At 40.9% G+C, this 23,202-nt stretch overlaps 1 long non-coding RNA gene across 2 annotated transcripts in view; it reads left to right on the top strand.

Annotated features, from left to right (window-relative positions):
* LOC117085143 overlaps nucleotides 1-23,202 on the top strand; it is a 49,397-nt gene that overhangs the window by 23,097 nt on the left and 3,098 nt on the right. For both annotated transcript variants that reach the window (XR_004437809.1, XR_004437812.1), the window contains exons 4-5: nucleotides 2,064-2,253; nucleotides 19,083-19,303. This is a non-coding gene — a long non-coding RNA (uncharacterized LOC117085143). The remainder of the gene's footprint in view (nucleotides 1-2,063; nucleotides 2,254-19,082; nucleotides 19,304-23,202) is intronic.

Raw genomic sequence — 23,202 nt, forward strand, 5'->3', positions numbered from 1 at the left:
GACGTGGCTATTTCATTGGAAACTTTCTTAAGACAAATGCACACCAGAGGGCAGGAGATAAACCCTTCAAAGTTCCATGCCTACAGGTCTTCAGATGTTTATTTTCTGCCAGGACAGGGATAAAAGACGCTGAAACATGTTTACGTCTAGATTCCTTAGCCTCACAGAAAGTTTCCCATTGTAGATTTAAGAAATAGCTTAGGGATTTAAAAAATGATATTTTATGTTAGTGTCTGTCTTCTCATGGGCTTTAAACTACATGAGAATCTGACTGGCTATAACCAAGTTAAACATATTTTCTCCCTGTTACTGGGGAAAATGTTTGTTTTTGATGATGAAATGAAGCAATATATATGAGATACTTAGTGCCTGTTATGTAATAAGCTCAATATATCTTAGCATGTCAATTTTTTGTTAGCTATTGGTATTCAATAAGTTTTTATTGAGTGTCTACCACATTCCAAGCTTGATTAAAGAAAGCCATCTCATAATATCAGAGTTTAAAGAACACTTAAGTTTAATTTTAATAGGGCTGTTTCAAGGATAAAATGAGTTAAGGTAGGTTAAATACTTAGAACAGTTTCTGGTACATATTTACTCCTCAAAAAGGTTAAATATTTTTAACATTAATTTTCTTTTTCTACAGGTAAACAAAGTAGGCTTATATTTTGGGTCTTGATCTTCTAGAAAATAAGGGATCCTTGTGAGTTCTAGATTATCAGAGAAAATTTTAGGAAAATTACTCTGGCAGAGAAGAGTGGAAAAGCATTAGGTCACAAAAAGGCTTCAGCTAGACAAGCATCTCTCAGCCTTGGCACTACTGCCTTGGGCCACATAGGCTTTGTTGTGGTCTATTAGTCCAATTTTATGCTGCTGATAAAGACATACCCAAGTCTGGGCAATTTACAAAATAAAGAGGTTTAATGGACTAACAGTTCCACATGACTGAGGATGCCTCACAATCACGGTGGAAGGTGAAAGGCACATCTCACATGCCAGCAGACTAGAGAAGAGAGCTTGTGCAGGGAAACTCCCCTTTATAAAACCATCAGATCTCATGAGACTTATTCACTATCATGAGAATACGACGGAAAAGACCCACCCCCATGAGTCAATTACCTCCCACCAGGTCCCTCCCACAACAAGTGGGACTTGTGGGAGCTACAATTCAAGATGAGATTTGGGCGGGGACACAGGCAAACCGTATCATGTGGGTAGCTGCCATTTGCATTGTAAGATATTTAGCAGCACCTACACTCCCCAGTAGAAGCTCCCCCGTTGTGACAAACAAGTTGTCTCCAGACATTGACAAATATTCTTGGAGTGGGGTGGGGGTAAAGATGACTGTGGCTGAGAACTGCTGGACTAGATAGAAGGAAGGATCTACTTGAGTTGGGGCAGGAGTCAAGGAATCTTTTCTTTTCTTTTTATTTTTTGAGGTGAAGTCTTGCTCTGTTACTCAGGCTGGAGTGCAGGGGTACAATCTCAGCTCACTGCAAGCTCCACCTCCTGGGTTCAAGCAATTCTCCTGCCTCAGCCTCCCAAGTAGCTGGTATTACAGGCCTGTGTCAGTACGCCCAGCTAATTTTTTTTTTTTTTTTTTGTATTTACAGTGCAGACGGGGTTTAACCATATTGGCCAGGCTGGTCTCGAACTCTTTACCTTGTGATCCGCCTGCCTCAGCCTCCCGAAGTGCTGGGATTACAGGCATGAACCACCACTCCTGGCCTGGAATCTATTGTTAGAAAATATCATAGGGAAGGGTCTGGGGGAACTGGATGATTCATTAATTAGGAGTCAAGGAAAATAAAGAATTGAAGATGATCCCAAGTTTTGTGTTTGTTTCCTGAATACTTGTGGGTAATAATAATAACGTGTGTAGAAAGAGGAAAGCTGACTTTTGGTAGAAATAGGTGAGTTTTGGTTTTTTATTTTCTAGTGGAAAAGTGGTGGGGGCTAATCACAACCGCTTATTTTTGTGCCAGGTAATATTGCATATGTTATTGCACTTAATCTTCTGACTACCTGAGAGCAAATCATCATTTTCCTTTTTCTGTATGTAGTATGAGATTCCAAGACCAAGTGACCTTTCTAAAGCCACAGAGGTTTTAGGTGATACAGCAGGATGTGCGCCTGTATTTCCTGACTCCAAACTCCATGTTGTGCCTATTGTCCTCCACAAAAGTGAGTCATGGGAAGATATGTGGATTGTCCCAGCATAAAGGAAGAGAGAGACTCATTTTTTCCCAGGTGGTGAGTGTATCAGAATCACATTGCCTTAAATGTGTCTAGAGTTAGCATTTGCATGACTGCACTCCCAAAGAGGCTCTCACTTACATCTGGTCTTTTCCAGCAAGCAGACAACTCCAGCATGCAGTTGGAATTTGACACCCAATGCACATACTGACACCACCAGTGAATCACATGCCTGTGTTTTCTTGGCTTTAAACAGAAGGCTGATTTTTGACAGCGGAGTGCCAATTCACCACTAAGGACCTATTACTAATATACTTTCTTTCAAAGCTGCTTTCTTTATGGCCATGTTAAAATTCCTTTTCTAGTATCATGGAGCATGTGAATCTGGCAGGGGGCAGCAGGCCAGAGATGGACATGAGGCCAGTAAGCAAAGCAATGTGGGCACCCTAGCTGCTAGAGTGAGGTAATTTTTCTTAAGAATTGCGCTGTGAATCCCAGCACTTTGGGAGGCCGAGACGGGCGGATCACGAGGTCAGGAGATCGAGACCATCCTGGCTAATACGGTGAAACCCCGTTTCTACTAAAAAAAATACAAAAAACTAGCCGGGCGACGAGGCGGGCGCCTGTAGTCCCAGCTACTCGGGAGGCTGAGACAGGAGAATGGCATGAACCCGGGAGGCGGAGCTTGCAGTGAGCTGAGAGCCGGCCACTGCACTCCAGCCTGGGTGGCAGAGCAAGACTCCGTCTCAAAAAAAAAAAAAAAAAAAAAAAAAAGAATTGCGCTGTGTGTGTTGGTTCCCAAAATGCCCATCTTTGGCTTGGTAGTTTAGCGTAAAAATTAAAGGTAACAGTTAATCCAAAAACAACCTTTCTGCAGAATGTGACTCAAAAGCCAAAAGATATATATTGAAATACACCAAAGATGTCTCAATGGACTCACAATGCATTGTTGACAGCAGTTGCCTCTGGGAAGAATCAGGAGTGAACACGTTCAGAACTTAGTTTTCACTGTATATGTTTTTTGATTATTGGAATTCTTCGTCATGTGAATGTATTATTTGAAAAAGAAGCACATAGTGGTAGAAACTGCTAGAGTGGCAACTCTTGGGCTGTGGGTAGTGAGCAGAGGGAGACATATGGGGGTTTCTAAAGGCAATGAGAATGTTCTGCTTCTGGAGCTGGATAGTCACTTTGTGAACATTCATTGAGCTGTCCACTAATGGTACATGCCCTTCTCTGGAAGCATGTTTTCATAAAACATTCAAAACAAAATATGTTTAAAAGTTAAGCAAAAGAGTCCATTCCAGGAAATTTGGTAGACTGAGTGATTTATCCATTTATATATTTATTTAGTATTTTAAAAATTATCCTTTTTATAACACAGTTTTGTTTTTTCAAACTTAAGATTATCTCTGTGTTTGCTTTGTGACACAAGCTGAGAATAGAAAGGTGAGTAAGTCAAGCTCATTCTCTTTGAGAAGACCTGGCTTTGTGTTGGGGAAAGAAGTTCTATTACAATGAAGCAAGGATTTCCTGGTATAACTAATTACCACAAACTTGGTGGCTTAAAACAACAGAATTATTCTCTTATAGTTTCTAGAGGTCCGAAGGGCAACATAGTCTCATTGAGATAAAATCAAATTGTCAGTATGCCTGGGTTTCTTCATTAGGTTTCAGGGAAAATTCAGTGGTTTTTTCTGCCTTTTCCAACTTCCAGAGGCCAGCTGCATTTTTTTGACTCATTGTTCCCATGTCCATCTTCAAAGCTCATGTCTCCAAACCCTGCTTCTGCTGTCTTATCACCTTCTCTGACTGTGACCACTTGCTTCCCTCATTTCTTTCTCAACACAGTGGGTGATTAGTTTAGCACTAATAAAATGATCCAGGATTATCTATCTCAAGATCCTTAACTTAATCACATTTGCAGAGTCCTTTTTGCTGTCCAAGGTAACAAATTCCAGGGTTCTGGGAATTAAGACAAGAATATCTATGGCGTGCCACTATTTCATCTACTATAGTGTATATTACAAGTGACTTAAAGTAAAGGAAGCAGTGAGCACAGTCAGTGTGGGGCTTAGGTAGAGATGGGAGGCAGCAGGTAGCAGGTAATACTTCAAGTGACCTGAAGGAAGGGTAAACATCAAATGGAAACAGGTGGACATGAGGGCCCACAAGGATGCCAGAGATGGGGAATTACATACACAAACTGCCATGAAAGTGTTATGAGTGTTGTCTAACAGGCTTGCCCAGGTCCAGCTCCCACAGAGGACTTTCCTAGGGAAGGAACTTTCTAACCAAATCTGCAGGACAAGTAGGAAATGGATGGAAAAGAAAGGTAAGGGTGAACATTTCAGGCAGAGGGATCAGTCTGTGCAAAATTCAGAAAGCAGGAGGGGAGGAGCACTAAATGTCTTAGAATTTGATGGGTAACAATATGGCCTAGCTCAAGGAGACAGAGTTACAAGAAAAAACTCAGGATGAAGCCCAATAAACCAAGGAAAGAAACTGCAGCTGTGGTGCTTCAAGTAGCGTCTTGCAGGAGGGAACAATTTTAGGTCAACATTGAAATCTCACCCATTTCTAGGCAGTTCCTCGTCAGCAGCATCTTTATGATAATAGACAGAAACACATCTGCTTTGAATTTTTAGAGGCATGAGAGAAAAATAATTTAACTCTCCCAAGTGCTTTTCACATTCTAAAAATGACCTTCAGATGTATATGAAGAGGGGCTGCAAATTATGAATTATGTCTATGTCATCATCTTGATTTCTGCACAATTAAGGCTCTTCATTTATTCTAGGTAGACCCAGAGTTAGAAGTCCAATGACATTACACACAGGGCACTTACAACTCGAATACGATTGCTACCCATGTTAGCCTTTCACAGCAGCTATTGTCCTAGCATTCAAGTCCTCCCCAAAACATGCCCCACACTCATTCTAGCTATGCTGCCTATTCCAATGCTGTTTCCAGAGTAGACTCTGTTCCAGCCAGACTTTTTTCCCCCCATTTCCCCAAATAAATCATCTATTTTCCCCATCTCCCTGCCTTTCCTTCTGCCATTATTCTACCCACCATCCCTGGAATGAAGAACCCGTTCTTCAGGGTTTTAGAGTTTTCATCTTCCAGTTAAATTGTTCCTGACTGAGCCAAGACATGCCATGTGCATCTATCTTAATTCTTGTGACATTATTGAAATAGTGAGGCATGATGGAAAGACGTGAACTTTGAAATTCATGAGCTCAGGCTGACCAAGTGATAGCTTGGGGGAAAATAAACCAATCCCTTGAGTGTTCATTTTCTTTACTTTATGAATGAGCAAAACTAGAGTGTATTCAAGAGGGAAAACACTCTTCAAGTACCATCTGCCAATAGCTTGTTAGGCCTTCTTAGGGATTGAGGAAAATACCCTTAGTGTTTGTTGGCTGTGTTTGCTGCCATGCCTTGGTAGGCCCAGTTGGGTATGAAAGATGATAATCCTTCTGCCCTAGAGCAATGTCAAAAGAGCAGAGCAAGGCCAAAAAAGGTGCATTCGTCAAGGTTCTCCAGGGAAACTGAAATAATAGGATGCACACACACACAAATATATAAAGAGATATGTTTTTAAAAATTGGCTTATGCAATTATAGGAGCTGAGAAGTCCAAAATTGTCACTATTCCCTACTGGAAATTCTAGCGAGAGTTGATGTTTCAGTCTTGAATCCAAAGGCAGTCCAGAGGCAGAACCCCTTCCTCATTAGGGACTTCAGTCTTCTCTTTCATAAGGCATTCTATTAACTGGATGAGGCCCATCCATACTCTGGAGGGTCATTTACCTCACTCAGAGCCTCCTGATTTAAATGTTAATCACCTCTTAAAAATACCTTTACAGTGACATTCAGTCTTGTGTTTGATCAAAAAGTCAGGAATCATGGCTTAGCCAAGTTGACACATAAAAACAACCATCACAACAGATGACCCCTTCTAAGAACTTAATAGGATTTGCAGATATTTTTTCCTATTTCTTAGGTTGTCTCTTCACTCTGTTGATTGATTTCTTTGCTGTGCAGAAGATTTTAGTTTGACATAATCACATTTGCCTATTTTTGCTTTTGTTGCTGGTGCTTTTGGGGTCACATCCAAAATATATGTCATTGCCTAGAGCAATATTATGAAGCAATTTCTCTATTTTTTTTTTTTTTTGCCTAGTAATTTTACAGTTTCAGGTCTTATGTTTAAGTCTTTAGTCCATTTTGAGTGGATTTTTGTATATGGAATGAGATAAGGGTCTAATTTTAGTCTTCTGATTGTGAATATACAGCTCTCTCAGCACCACTTACTGAAGAGACTGTGTTTTCCCATTCTGTGTTCCTAGCACCTTTATCAAAAGTCACTTCATTATAAATCTGTGAATTTATTTCTAGGCTCTCTGTTCTGTTCCATTGGTCTATGTATCTGCCTGCTTCTCTTCCCTTCTCTTCTCTTCCCTTCTCTTCTCTTCTCTTCTCTTCTCTTCTCTTCTCTTCTCTTCCTTCCCTTCCCTTCCCTTCCCTTCCCTTCCCTTCCCTTCCTTCCCTTCCCTTCCCTTCCCTTCTCTTCTCTTCCCTTCCCTTCCCTTCCCTTCCCATCTCCCCTCCCCTCCACTCCCCTCCCCTCCCCTCCTTCCCCTCCCCTGCCCTCCACTCTCCTCTCCTCTCCTCTCCTCTCCTCTCCTCTCCTCTCCTCTCCTCTCCTCTCCTCTCCTTTCCTTTCCTTTCTTTCCTTTCCTTTCCTTTTTCCTTTCCTTTCCTTTCCTTTCCTTTTGAAATGGAGGCTTGCTCTGTCTCCCAGACTGGAGTGCAGTGGCATGATCTCAGCTCACTGCAGCCTCTGCCTCCTGGGTTCCAGCGATTCTCTTGACTCAGCCTCCTGAGAGTAGTTAGGACTATAGGAACATGCCACCACACAAGCTAATTTTTGTATTTTTAGTAGACATGGGGTTTCACCATGTTGGTCAGGCTGATCTCGAACTCCTTACCTCAGGTGACTCACCTGCCTTGGCCTCCCAAAGTACTAGGATTACAGGTGTGAGCCACTGCACCTGGCCTATGTGTCTGCTTTTAATACCAGTGTCTTGCTGTTTGGGTTACAATAACTTTGTAGTATATTTTGCAGTTAGATAGTGTGATGATTCCAGCTATTTTTGTTCTTTTTGATCAAGATTGCCTTGGTTATTCAGGGTTGTTTTAGTTCCACACGAATTTTAGTTTCTTTTTCCATTTCTGTGAGATATGTGATTGGAATTTTGATAGGGATTGCATTAAATTTATAAAATTTTTTGAGTAATATAAACTTTTAAATAATATTAATTATTCCACTCTATGAACACAAGTGAGTTCCCTGGGGCAACTGGAGACACTGGAAGTCTTAGTGGAAATGATATGGTAGAAGTGACAGAACTCAAGATACTAGAGGTAGTTTTGAGGCAGGGAGTCCTTGAGCAACTTTGTACAAAGATAGCAGGAATAAGAAGTAACCAGTGACATTTCTCCAATATTATGCAAACAAGAAACTTTAAGAATAGTATGTCTGAATTTATTTTTTAGAAATATCATTTTATGATACGTTCAGTGACATCCTTATCTGCCAATCCGAAATCTTCAGGAAACTCTGAAAAGCATTGCTTTTGTAGTTGTTTTGGAGAACCAAGGGCAAAGGGGTTGTCACAATGTTTGAGTTGCATGAGAATAAATTAACTATGGAAGATGAAACAGGGAGGTTCAGAATCCAGCAGAGGAGGGAAGGATGCAAGAGCAAGAAGGGAATTGCAATGAAGTCTCCATGATCTATGGAGATTTATTTCCAAATGGCAGAGAGTTGGTTCTCTCCTTTATGGAGAATGAAGTTGAAGCCATTTTAAATGTAAACGTTCAGGGCCAATAGCCAGAAGACAAGATCATTTAGAGATACTCAGGTGACAGTAGAGTTAAAGCATTTTGTAGAATTGCAGGGATGATTAAATTAGTCAGCATATTTTCAGGTTTAATACAGTGCCCAGGACATATTAGGTGTTTAATAATTGAAGGCAGTTGTTGTCTATACCATTGTTATTAACACATAATTGTTATTTGTGAACGGTCTTATCTACCTGTGATAACTTTGTAATTCCTTGAATGCAGAGACTGAGTCTCACCAATCATTTCATAAGGATTTACAGACACTTCCTACTTGAAAGCACAGCACAGAATACCTGGGAGACACCAAGGTGAATCCAGTGATCTCATCTCTATTGAATTCATAATCTAAAAGAAGAGATAAAATTCAAACGGATAATTTCAATGCAAGCTACAAAGTGGTATCTCAAATGGTGGCCCTTGATTTTTTAGTTTGACCCACACAAAGCTTCTTTTTTTCAATTTGCTGCCAACATTTCAGAATCTGGAAGTTTTACGTTAAAAAAATCTGAATTTCTTTAAGTTTCTATTTAGAAACTGGGAAGGATACTTACTGCTGTCCCAGTACTAATTGGTGATCAACAATATTTACTGGGTTAATGAATACATTGAGAAATACATGAATGACTAAGTAGGATCATCCGTATATCAAACCAATGTTTGCTCCAAGAGGGCAGGAACTCTATCTATTCTGTTTACTTCTATGCCTACAGTATGTTAAAACCTAATATTGGCTCAACGAACGTTTGTTGAATTAATGATGAGCCCTTCTATGAGGAACTGTAAATAATCTATGGAATTTGTTGATTTGAAATCTCCAGTAGAAGTTCAAATGGTGAGTCTAAATGTAGTCTCCTGCCCCCTTTACCATAAATGACTAGAAATTGAGAGTTTATTTCATGCCATGGGCCAAAAGGAAGGAGCAGAACAAAGAAGAAAAGAGCATTGTGAGCCAAATTCCCTAAGATGCCTTCATGGAAAACAACCTGGAGCTATGTTAATAATTGCAACGATACCTGACATTCATTGACATCTCTGAGAATACTAACTGGTGAGTTACACATGCTCACATACAGTCTGTTTAGTCCTCACAGCAAACCTATGATTTTACATATTAGTTATTTATGACCACAGTGGTACTGCAAAGCAAAAAACAGCCAAACCATAATAAGTGTTAATTATTGCTCATACATCTGGGATCAAAGCAGTACTGATTATCTGAGCTGGACTCACTCAAGTCCAGGGGTCAACTGCTTCTTGGCTGACCTAGGCAAGCTCTGGCTACTATGAGTCTATTCCACCTGTTTCTCATCCTTGGAGGCTTGAAGACCCAGCATGTTCTTGTCCTGAAAGCAGAAGTGCAAAAGCACAGTATCTCTGTGCAAGTACACTTTTAGGCCTCCATTTGTGTTACATTTTTTTCATATCTCATGGCCAAAGCAAATCACTTGGCTCATCTGTATTCCTGGGCTGAGGAAATAGTTTCTGCTTTTTTAGTGAGGATGGTTAAAGCAGTATATGGCAAAGGGTACAGATACTTGGAGGTTAAAAAATTATGATCATTGACTGGGCACAGCGACTCACACCTGTAATCACAACACTGGTAGGCCGAGGTTGTGCTAAGGTATATCTATATATCTATATATCTATATATCTGGGCATGGTGGGGATCCCCTGTAGTTCCAGCTTCTCCAGAGGTGAGGTGGGAGGATCTCTTGAGCCCAAAAGTTTGCAGCTGCAGTGAGCCATGATTGTGTCACTGCACTCCAGTCTGGGAAACAGACTGAGACCCTGTCTTAAAAAAAAAAAAAGGCCATTAATAAAATATATTTATCACAATCTGGTAAAGTTAATCCAATCCATGTTGTAAAAAGTCATTATATATTTGTTTTATCATGTAGGTGACTTTAATACCTTAATACTTTTACAATATCAGCTGCCATGAATTCAGTTGAACATACACTTACTTGGTAGACTCTACTTTTCCATGAGCTTAATGTTGATGGTATGTATTCACTCATAAATAAATCCCCTACCTGAATTTAACTTCCTTTCATTCCAGTCCTCTTGGAGGAAGCATAGCTCCTTTATTGAAAGATCATTAAATATACACACCTCTTTCCAAGATTAATTAGGCAATCTCTCTGGGTCCATTCTATTAACCTGTAATTAGAATGTAAAGATACTCACGCTCCATGACACACATTTTAATTGCATCTCACCATGTGCTAATATTACACACACTACTGGAAAGCAAGGAAGGAGGAAGAAGACTGGTTGCAGAGAAAAGTGGCTTTGGCTCCTGGTTTCAGGGCTCCAAGCATGGTGTCCCTGGCTACCCAGCTCCCTTTATCCAGTGCCTACTGGTAAACATCCCTGTGAAAGGTAGCAGGAGGGGAAATTCAAGCTTCTAGATATGTGCAAAACAATCTGGCACAGGTTCATTAAACAGGCATATTTGTACATTTCCTAAGTTCCTCCCCTTGCCCACAAAGCATATTTCCAGCAAGAACCAATGCCGTCGGGTGCATGCACCCATAATAATAATGGAGTTTGGGAATTCTAGGACAGGAATTAATTTCCCAATTTTCAGATGCAAAAACTAGGACTTGGAAACAAGATCTAAATATGATTATTTTGATTTCTAGTTCAATTCTTATTCTAGGATGCTGTTGTCCTCCTACACCCAGCAGGTGAGTGTAAATCCCAGACCATCCCTTAAGAAGGAAGGTAATTGGGGTTTATGACCCTTCCAGTCCTCCACCCATATATTCAAGGAACATTTCCTGCACATCAGTGAAACACAGAATTAGAGCTAATGCCTTGAAGAGGCTGCAGTTCCTGTCCTCACTGAGCTTATAGTCTCAAAATTAATTAATTACAATTTTGATGAATGTTATAAATGAGAATCATAAAGTTCTGTGAATTTTTTTTATTATACTTTAAATTATAGGGTACATGTGCACAACGTGCAGGTTTGTTACATATATGTACATGTGCCATGTTGGTGTGCTGCACCCATTAACTTGTCATTTACATTAGGTATATCATCCTAATGCTATCCCTCCCCCTTACCCCCTCCCCACAATAAGACCCAGTGTGTGGTGCTCCCCTTCCTGTGTCCAAGTGATCTCATTGTTCAATTCCCACCTATGAGTGAGAACATGTGGTATTTGGTTTTCTGTTCTTGCGATAGTTTGCTGAGAATGATGGTTTCCAGCTGCACCCATGTCCCTACAAAGGACATGAACTCACCCTTTTTTATGGCTGCAGAATATTCCATGCTGTACATGTGCCACATTTTCTTAATCCAGTCTGTAACTGATAGATATTTGGGTTGATTCCAAGTCTTTGCTATTGTGAATAGTGCCGCAATAAACATACGTGTGTATGTATCTTTATAGCAGCATGACTTGTAATCTTTTGGGTATATCCCCAGTAATGGGATGGCTGAGTCAAATGGTATTTCTAGTTCTAGATCCTTGATGAATCGCCACACTGTTTTCCACAGTGTTTGAACTAGTTTACAGTCCCACCAACAGTGTAAAAGTGTTCCTATTTCTCCACATCCTCTCCAGCACCTGTTGTTTCCTGAATTTTTAATGATTGCCATTCTAACTGGTGTGAGATGGTATCTCATTGTGGTTTTGATTTGCATTTCTCTGATGGCCAGTGAAGATGAGCATTTTTTCATGTGTCTGTTGGTTGTGTGAATGTCTTCTTTTGAGAAGTGTCTGTTCATATTCTTTGCCCACTTTTTGATGGGGTTGTTTGTTTTTTTCTTGTAAATTTGATTGAGTTCTTTCTAGGTTCTGGATATTAGCCCTTTGTCAGATGAGTAGATTGCAAAAATTTTCTCCCATTCTGTAGGTTGCCTGTGCAGTCTGATGGTGGTTTCTTTTGCTGTGCAGAAGCTCTTTAGTTTAATTAGATCCCATTTGTCGATTTTGGCTTTTGTTGCCATTGCTTTTGGTGTTTTAGACATGAAGTCCTTGCCCATGCCTATGTCCTGAATGGTATTACCTAGGTTTTCTTCTAGGGTTTTTATGGTTTTAGGTCTAACATTTAAGTCTCTAATCCATCTTGAATTAATTTTCGTATAAGGAGTAAGGAAAGGATCTAATTTCAGCTTTCGACTTATGGCTAGGCAATTTTCCCAGCACCATTTATTAAATAGGGAATCCTTTCCCCATTTCTTGTTTTTGTCAGGTTTGTCAGAGATCAGATGGCTATAGATGTGTGGTATTATTTCTAAGGGCTCTGTTCTGTTCCATTGGTCTATATCTGTGTTTTGGTACCAGTACCATGCTGTTTTGGTTACTGTAGCCTTGTAGTGTAGTTTGAAGTCAGGTAGAGTGATGCCTCCAGCTTTGTTCTTTTGACTTAGGATTGTCTTAGCAATGCGGGCTCTTTTTTGGTTCCATATGAACTTTAAAGCAGTTTTTTCCAATTCTGTGAAGAAACTCATTGGTAGCTTGATGGGGATGGCATTGAATCTATAAATAACCTTGGGCAGTATGGCCATTTTCACGATATTGATTCTTCCTATCCATGAGCATGGTATGTTCTTCCATTTGTTTGTGCCCTCTTTTATTTCACTGAGCAGTGTTTTGTAGTTCTCCTTGAAGAGGTCCTTTACATCCCTTCTAAGTTGGATTCCTAGGTATTTTATTCACTTTGAAGCTATTGTGAATGGGAGTTCATTCATGATTTGGCTCTCTGTTTGTCTGTCACTGGTGTATAAGAATGCTTGTGATTTTTGCACATTGATTTAATCTGTCAAAATATAAACATTCTGCATCTCAACTAGATTTCCTGTTTTAGCTCTTACCCAAAACATGGATGATGGTGACATTTCTTTGTGGATAGAGCAAAAAATCCAGAAAAGGGATCTAAGAGGAAGACTAGAGGGGAGGAAGGGAACTGTAGGTGGCCTTCAGAAATGTATGAGCATATCCTAATCTCTAAAACCTGTGAATGTGACCTTATTGGGACAAAGGAGCTTTGTAGGTATAATTAAAAAGCTCAATATTCTCAAGATAAGGTCATCTGGATTATCCAGGTGAGCACTAAAACCAATGGCAAATTTTTTTAATAAGAGATAAAAGAGGAAAGATGGACAGATAAAGAGGAGAAGATGGTGTGAAGACAGAGGCAGTGACTGAAGTGATGTAACCGTAGTTAAGGAACACCGGGTATGGTGACTCATGCCTGTAATCCCAGCACTTTGGGAGGCTGAGGCAGACAGATCACCTGAGGTCAGGAGTTCGAGACCAGCCTTGCCAATGTGGAGGAACCCGATCTCTACTAATAATACAAAAATTAGCCAGGCATGATGGTGGGCACCTGTAATCCCAGCTACTCAGGAGACTGAGGCAGGAGAATTGCTTGAACCTGGGAGGTGGAGGTTGCAGTGAGCTGAGATTGCGCCATTGCACTCCAGCCTGGGTGACAAGAGTGAAACTTCATCTCAAAAAAAAGAAAAAAAAGAAAAAAAACCAAACCAAACCAAACCAAACCAAAACCTAACAAACACCAATAGTACCAGAAACTATAAGAAGCAAGAAACAGAGTCTTCTTTAGAGCCTTTGGAGGGAGTGAGGCCCTGTGACACCTTAATCTTGAACTTCTGACCTCTGGAGCTTTGCTAGAATAAATTTTTTGTTGTCACTGGAATTCATCCAGTTTGTGGTAATTTTTAGGGCAGCCCTAGGAATCAAATACAAGAAGGAAGAGACAGCGCAAAGGATAGGCACAAAGGTGAGGTAGGGAAGCATACAGGACAGAATGCTTAATGAGACACTCACTCTTGGGTTCATACATGTGCAAGGTCGGCCCTGCATGAATCCAAGAGTCAGCCCCAGGCACCTGGCCTGCCTCACTCCAGTTGTATCCTGGAAGATCAGGTTTTAGAACAGAAGAACTGAAGCCAGCAAGACCAACAGAGAGAAGATACTTCAAGAAAAGAGAGGTTAGTGGTGTCAAATATTAGAAAGACCAACAGACCACCACTAAGAAGTGAAGACAATGTGTACACAAGGACCCAAACATAGTGGGTGTTTAGTAGATATCTCTTCGAATTTTTATCTTTTTGTCTTTGACTTTCTTTGATGCCCATGCCTACCGCCTGATTATCAGAGAAGAAGGAACACCAGTAATAATCAAGTGTCCAACTCTTAACATGCTGTACTTCACTTCAGTTCTGAAAATAGCTTCAGAACTAGGGACATAATTCTTATTTCCTAGGTGAAAAACAGAGGTTCAGGGATAACCAGTGACTTTTCACTGTCTTAAAATGAGGGCTAAACCCCAGATTTTTGTGACTCCAGCCCAGTCACACCACAATGGCTGAGTTTGTTGGTCAGTCCTTGACTCACCCATAAACTTTGAATTCCTGTTTTCTTCTAAGTACCTACTAACCTGCTCTTCACTATCTTGGGATCTGAGTAAGGTTTATGCCTTCAGTTGGATCAGGGTCTAGTAGAGAGGGAAAAGCTAGAATAAACAATTGATTATAAAGAAAGGAAGAATTAGATGAGTAATAAGTGGAAAAACAGACAATAATGAGGGAATACTCAGTGCCCACAACCTTGAATCTTGGTAAACAAGAACATACAACACAAAATCGATATGGGAGATGCCCTCGCTTCTACATGAATTCATTCAATCTGAAGCTACTTCTACCTCTGTTGGACCAAGAAGCTTTCTCATAGCTCTTTTTCTGTTGATCTTCAGTGTTTAAAATACCTCCAGAGCAAGCTGGGAAATAACTTTCCATTTTGCCAATGTTTGCTTTTCAGTGTTTTGAATGAATCTTCTCTGCAAACTGCTAAGCTAATTGAACCACCACCATTTCAGCTGAAAAAACATCCTGTCTTGCCAAAGCACATTTGCTTGTGTACTCAGCATCACCAACCAAGGGGCCGGAGCTGGGGGAAATAGTCGTTTTTAGCCTAAAGGCCAGGTGCAGAATGAAAAGTGTTTTGTTTTGATCTGCTCTGTTTTGGGAAGGATGGGTGCTGACATTTAAAGAGCTCATTTCACCTTCTTAATAGACATTTTTTGGGGGGGGTTCAGAAATGCAAAGAATGAGTAGCTCAAAGAGGTCAAGTGACATGCTCAAGACAGAGGGTGGTTCAGTGTCCCCATGCCGCTGTCCTGTCCCGGCAATGACACACTGATTCAGGTCGTAGGACAGCCCTTGAAACACTAGAGAAACGTAATCTCCTCCCTGATATTGGATTTGATTCCATTAAAGGGCTGGGATTTAAACTCACTTCTATATTGATCCTGTGCCCTTATTTGATTATGTCTTGTGTTTTAAGTATGTTCTTCAGCCTCTCATGAGGGTGGGGCTGTTACCAAAAAACATGCTTTTTAAAAATATTTTCTAAAGGAACATCAAAACTCTCCATGAATCAGATTTATTTGAAGAAAGTATCATCTACTCTTAAAAAAATCTAACTTATTCTCTTGACAGATTTATAAGACTGGGTTATTTCATCATAAAACCAGATACTATGTGTGTGATGAGGTTCAAGAAAGGTGCCAATGAATGGTCAGATTTCTCCTCTCCAAGTTCAAAATGTAACTTAGGGACATATGGAGGAAAAGTGTCCACTAATGTTGCAAGGTAACTAGGGATAAATTGACGTATAAGTTACCTTCAGAGAGAAGAGACACTGACACTTGGGAAACTTCATTAAATTCTTAAAAAAGGGAGAAATGGGATGCTGAACTGGAACTCACTTTGAATAAAGTACTTTTTAGTTTTCCTAATTAAAATTGTGTTCAGCTCAAGGTTGAACTTCTTAACAATTGAAACTTACCTAGGTTTGGGCAGACTTCATCTGATATTGTAAAGTTACATAGACTGTTCAATAAATGGGTAGGTTTCCAGAGGTGAGTCACTGGCTGTGAAATATCTGTGTCCCCACACTCAGCACCCAGCTTGGTATCTGGCATATAGAACATATTTAATAAAACTTATGAAACAAAATATAGGGTATATCTAAGTGACTAGGTACCTTAATACTTCATGAGTTTTATCTTACATTTTTCCAAAGTCAGAAAACAGTCTTCTAAGGCTATAAAGGAATATGCTGATATTTTTCTGCATTAGTTAGTGCACGGGAAATGCTACATTCGATAAATGAAACAAGTATAATACATTCAACCAACTCTTTTATAGACAGAGACTCTGAAGATTATCTGAATATCATGCTTATTTCTGTAGAGCCCACTGGAGTCCAAATAATAAATCATTTATTGAGTTATTATAAATTAAGTTGAATTACAAATAAATCATCGAGAGTGTCATAAAGAGAGTAGCTAACAGTCTTGTAATGGTTACTATGTTTCCTGCACTGTTCTAAGTGGTCAGTGTTAACATGTTTAAAATACACTTGCACTGCAACCCTTTCTCCAGGTACAGATGGAGGAACTGAGGTACAGAGAGGTTAAGTAACTCGCCCAGCATTCACAATACACAGTAGGGCTGGGCACCAGGACCCAGGTTATTTGGTTTCTTCAATATTGCACCTGCTGCTCCTTTACTTCCACATCAACTCCTGACACACAGCCCCAGCGTTCATCTGCTCAACTTCCTATTTAGAAATTTAGGCCAGGTGTGTGGCTCATGCCTGTAATCCCAGCACTTCAGGAGGCTGAGGCAGGTGGATCACCTGATGTCAGGAGTTCGAGACCAGCCTGGCCAACATGGCGAAACCCCGCCTCTACTAAAAATACAAAACTTAGCTGGGCGTGGTGGCAAGTGCCTGTAGTCCCAGTTACTCGGGAGGCTGAGGCAGGAGAATCACTTGAACCTGGGAGGCAGAAGTTGCAGTAGGCTGAGATCACAGCACTGTACTCCAGCCTGGGTGACAGAGCAAGACTCTGTCTCAAAAAAAATAATAATGATAATAATAAAAATTTAACCAAAATAATTCTGAACAATGGATTTTATTACTTTTATGTTGATTTTTATTATTGGTATATTTATTTGTAACTACTATGTTTCCTGAACTTTACCTAAACTATCTCACATAATGGCCATGGTAATTCTGGAACATGGTTATATGAATTCCATTTTATACCACAGAACGTGGTGACAGCAAGAGGTTAAGGATTTGACCCAAAGTCTCAAAACCAGCAAGTGGCAGAGATTGGATTCCAATCATGTTGGTTTGTTTTCTGACTCAAGTTGAGTTTCTGTGAGTGTGCGCACGTGCACGTGTTACGGTAACATTTGACCTAAAATTTCTTGCACAGTAGTTGCCTGACCTAAAATGGGAGAGGACGATACTAAGAGTAACTGGGCTCTACCTGGGGGTCCTTTGCTTTGCTCCAGGTTCTCCCACTCTGCCCTGTTTTCTTCCCTTCGTTAGAAGCAGCTTTCTGTTCATGCGTCTCTCTCCAGTCTCTTTTGGGAAGAGTGGTGTGTTAAATCGTGATTCTGTGCAGCTCCTCTTATTCTTTTCCTCTCTCTCTTATTTTCTTGCTTGGTATTTCAGTTTCTGTGAGTTGGCGTGAGGTGGGCTGGGGCGCTCCCTGGGCGTGAGAGTGCATGTGCACACAGGCATTGCTTTGGAGAATCACTGTTATTACTCAGAGCCCTTGTGGGCTGTTTCCTTGTTTGGCTCTCATCTTCTCACTGACAGTTTGGTTCTGAAAACTGTAGTCTTTGGTTTGTGAGTCTGTGTTTAGAGCCCTTAAGAAGTTCTGTGAACTCGCCCTTGCAAAGGAGAATGATGTGGACCAGAGTCCTGCCTGGGAAGGTCACTCGGGGTCAGGGGTCTGCATGGTGGCCCACGGAAAAAGGAGTAACTTATACCACTCGAGAAGGGCTGCTGCATTCCAGAGAGCCGTGTTTAGATACTGGGCTGGTGAGAGTCTATGTTTCTCACCAAGCGCATCCTTTGAGAGACTGCAGTTTCTCCCTTGGCAAAAGGGGAATGTGTCCCTCTCTGTGCTCCTCCTGTGCAACAGCCGTTTCGCTCTGTCACCTGGCTGTTCGTGGTGGTCCTGTGACCCTCAAGGTCCAGAGAAGGCTGGCTGGATTTGGAAGCCTTCCCCAAGGATTCTGCAAATTCCCAGAGTCTTGGGTCTCAAGGACACTTCTGGTTGCAAAATGCTGCATCTCCCTGAGAAATCTGTGCTGTTTCCTTTCAAAGGATGGGTTCGTGTCCTTTGTAGGGACCTGGATACAGCTGGAAACCATCATTCTCAGCAAACTATCACAAGAACAGAAAACCAAATACCGCATGTTCTCACTCATAGGTGGGAATTGAACAATGAGATCACTTGGACACAGGAAGGGGAGCATCACACACTGGGTCTTATTGTGGGGAGGGAGTAAGGGGGAGGGATAGCATTAGGAGATATACCTAATATAAATGACGAGTTAATGGGTGCAGCACACCAACATGGCACATGTATACTTATGTAACAAACCTGCACATTGTGCACATGTACCCTAGAACTAAAAGTATAAAAAACAAACAAACAAACAAACAAACAAACAGACAAACAAACAAAATCAAATGTGAATCTCAATCTTTTCCTCAAATTGAACCCTGGAGGGGATGAGTCCCTCAATAGCCAATGCTCAGGTCGGCTCCTTCCCCTCCTTTGGCTGCATCTTCTATTGTCTGCGTGCCCCTGGTTCCTAACTTGGGGCTTATCTCATTATGGAAACTTGAAACATCTTTTTGTGATAAAAGGACCTCCACATTTTCACCATGTGTATTTGGAGCCTGAATGCTAAAACAATCATTATTATTGTTCTCATATATGAACACCCACATGTCACGGCCCATGCAGTCAATGATTTTGTTTCATTTACTCTCATAACAAACACCTCAGTGTAGGTTAGAGATAAGGACTGGAGCTCTCTGAAAATAGGATCTTTTCAGATGCAGTCAGATTAAGAGGACGTTATACTCTGGAATAAGATGAGCCTCAATCTAATGACAGGTGTCCTTATAAGAAGAGGAGAAGACACACAGAGACACACAAGGGGACTGTTACATAAACACAGAGGCAGAGACTGGAACAATGTGTCTACAAGCCGGGGAGCGCCAAGGACTGCTGGCAGCACCAGAAGCCAGGCGGATGCCTTGGATCAGATTCTCAGAGCTTCCAAAAGGAACCAGTCCCACTGACACCTCAATATCTGGCTTCTGGCCCCCTAAAGGGTGAGAGAATAAATTTCCGTTTTTCCAAGCTGCTCAGATTTTCTTACTTACATTAATACAGCCCCAGGAATCGAAAACAAGCTCTGAGGGGTTACAGAATTTTCATGTGCTCACAGTGAAGTCAGGGGCCTGGTCTGGATTTGGCCATCGATTAAGTCCAGTTTCAGTTTTAAACGCATGAGCCCTTGCTCTTAGTCCAGCCCCTTTCCATGGGCTGAGGGTCCCCTTTTATAAACGTTCCCTGAGTGGTTGAGCTGCACTCAACCTTAGAGCATTTCAGCTTGGGTTCCTGGAAATGCCTGTGCTGCTCTCACTCATGGGAAAGTCATTTATTTACAGGAGCTAACTGTTCGAGGCCAACCTTTTCTTTATAAAGTTTGAAGATCTGGGAGACGTCGCATTTGTAGGCTGAAGCCGAGTTGAAATGCAAAAGATGGATGTTTCCATGGGAGTGGGAGTGTTTGTTTGCAAGTATATGGGTTCTTTTGTTTTTCTTCTTTGTTTAGAAGCAAATCTTATTTGTTACAGAGGATTGAGAATATGCAGAAAAGCAACTGAAACTGGAGGTGGATAAATATCTATGCAGTGAACACCCTCATTTAGGCTCCCAGGCCTTTTCCTGTCAGTTGTGCCTATATTTGAAAAAAAAAAAAAATCCAGTCTGTTTAAATGTTAAATTTTTCCTGGATACAGAGAAGAACAGTGCAGTCCATGACAGAGAAGACAGGATGATCTCCTCAGAAGTAGGCAGGAGAAGCATAAAACAGCACAGGGATTTTAAGAGAAATCAAGAAAAAATCTAATTCATTGCTCATGGAGAGAGAAAAGAGATTTTGTAAGAATTCCATTTAGGAGAGATGCTGGCATTCTTCCTCAATGTAACCTATGAATAAGCAAGGACACATTTTGGGGTCTCTCTCTGTGTATGTGGGTCTCTGCTCACCAGTTTGGGCTCTCAGATACTCTGTTTATTTTACAGATGAGGAAATGGAAGCTCTGAAAGGGAAATGGAATGCACATAGCCACGTTGCCATTTAGTAGCAGAGGCTGTATGGGATCTCACTTTCTTCCCTCTGAGCTCTGCAGGCCTTTGAGATTTTAGAAAAGTCTTGCTCAGCCACCCAGGCTGGAGGGCAGTGGCGCGATCTTGGCTCACTGCAACCACCGTCTCCTGGGTTCAAGCGATTTGCTCAGCTTCCCGAGTAGCTGGGATTACAGGCACCTGCCACCACACCAGGCTAATTTTTGTATTATAGTAGAGATGGAGTTTCACCATGTTGGCCAGGCTGGTCTTGAACTCCTAACCTCAGGTGATCCACCCACCTCAGCCTCCCAAGGTGCTGGGATTACAGGCATGAGACACCAGGCCCTGCTGAAATTTTTTTTTTTTTTTTTAAATTACAAAAGTTGTACATGCTCTTTGAAGACAAATCCAAGTATGGGAGCAGAGTGTGGCTCTTCTCTGCCTATGTTTGCTGTTATTGCCATGTTTAAGTCCTATTATTCACAGCTCATAAACATCTTTCCAGATCCAGTTCAACACACAGGTACATTCACCTAGTCGCCCCCCTGTATCTGGGGTTTTGTATGTGGAGATTCAACCAACTGCAGAGTCAACCAACCACAGTTCAAAATATTTGGAAAAAATAACAATACAACAATTAAAAATAACATACATTTAAGAAATGATACAGTATAACAACTCTTGACACAGCTTCTACATTGTATTAGGTATTATAAATAGTTGAGAGATAATTTTTTTTTTTTTTGAGATGAGTTCTCATTCTGTCACCCAAGCTGGAGTGCAATGGCGGGATCTCAGCTCACTGCAACCTCTACCTCCCAGGTTCAAGCGATTCTCCTGCCTCGGCCTCCCAAGTAGCTGGTGCTACAGGTACCCGCCACCATGCCTGGCTAATTTTTTTTTTTTTTTTGTATTTTTAGTAGAGAGGGGGTTTCACTATGTTGGCCAGGCTGGTCTTGAACTCCTGACCTCGTGATCCACCTGCCTCGGCCTCCTAAAGTGCTGGGATTACAGGCATGAGCCACAGTGCCCGGCTGAGAGATAATTTAAAGTACATGGGAGATGCACATAGTTTATGTGCAAATACTATGCTATTTTATATAAGGGACTTGAGTGTCCAGGCATAGATTTTGGTATCTGCAGGTGGAAGGGAGAGGATCTTGGAACCAATCTTCTAGAGATATATAGGGACAACTGTATGCTCAATATCAGGCTTTATATAATAGAAATATAGAAGCTTGATTGTTAAAAACTTAATATATAATAAATATGTTTCCATATCAGTACATATATTTGTGCTTACCTTAAAACAAAACAAAACAAAATATACGAACAGTATTCCATAATAAAGATAAATATAATTTATTAGGTTGGTACAAAAGTAACTGTGTTTTTTGCTATTAAAAATAATGGCATTATATGCTGAGTAATGGGCATTTAAAAAGTTTCCAGGTTTTAAGGTATTGCCAGTGAGGCTTTATGACACCCCAAAACCTGCTTGGTGCACAAGATGTTTCGCCTCTGTAAGACACCTCCTGAAGGCACAATCATTGGATCAAAGGGTTGGGGGTATAAATATCTTAGTCAAAAATTTCAAGCTGCATTTTACAATTATGTCTCATAACTGTTTCAGTTTATATTGCTGAATCATAATCTTCAACCATTCCATGCATTTTTTAAAGTTGGCAATGATAATTTTAATCTCCAAGAATTAATCTTCTTAGTGGATTCTTTCTCTGTCTCTCTTTCTGGTCTTTGTGGCAGCCTGCCCTTGTTCTGGGGATGCAATAGCTTAATAAATCTTTTGCTGGTATCATTTGGAAGGAGAATAGGGAAATAAAACAAAGTGTGGCCCTATTTTCTAATCTATCTTTTTTTCCTCATGTTCTGAAGCTCTGTGATGATGTGGCTTAAGTTTGAATCCTGGCTCTGGCTCCCACTACCTCTGGGACTTTGAAATGTTACTTAACCTCTCTGTGTTTCTGCTTCCTTATCGATAAAACCGTTGTACCTTCCTCATAGAGTTTTGTGAGGGTTAAAGGGTTTAGCAAGGTGGTAGGTATAATGAGCTTAGATGTTGTCATGCTTATGGTAAGAGCCCAAAGTGAATTCTAATTGTTATTTGATGCCGTCTGTTGATTTTACTCAAATGTCTAGAGATCCCTGGACCTAGACTGCTATTGATGAGGAAATAACTAGAGGAATTACGGTAGATGGGTGCTGTGGGTTTCCTCAGCACTTGTTTTTTTTGTTTATTTTATTTTTTCTTTTTATTATTATTATACTTTAAGTCCTGGGATACGTGTGCAGAATGTGCAGGTTTGTTACATAGGTATACACGTGCCATGGTGGTTTGCTGCACCCACCAACCCGTCATCTACATTAGGTAGTTCTTCTAATGCTATCCCTTCCTCAGCCCCTGACCCCTGACAGGCCCCAGTGTGTGATGTTCCCCTCCCTGTGTCCATGTGTTCTCACCATTCGACTCCACTTATAAGTGAGAATATGCAGTGTTTGGTTTTCTGTTCCTGTGTTAGTTTGCTGAAAATGAGAGTTTCCAGCTTCATGAATGTCCCTGCAAAGGACATGAGCTCATCCTTTTTTATGGCTGCATTGTATTCCATGGTGTATATGTAGCACATTTCCTTTATCCAGTCTATCATTGATGGGCATTTGGGTTGGTTCCAAGTCTTTGCTATTGTGAACAATGCACCTAGGTAGCACTTGTTTCTTTTATCTGTATAGGAGTCTCCTCTACAAGGAGACTTTGGGCCATGTGGGTTGATGAGCGAAAAATGCCGACAAGCAGCTTCAGGGAGAGCCTTGGCAGGCAAGCCAAGAGTACCTCTGTAATTGACAAGGCAGGATTTGTAAT

Source organism: Trachypithecus francoisi, unplaced genomic scaffold (assembly GCF_009764315.1).
Source record: "Trachypithecus francoisi isolate TF-2019V2 unplaced genomic scaffold, Tfra_2.0 Lachesis_group1, whole genome shotgun sequence".
Taxonomy (NCBI): domain Eukaryota; kingdom Metazoa; phylum Chordata; class Mammalia; order Primates; family Cercopithecidae; genus Trachypithecus; species Trachypithecus francoisi.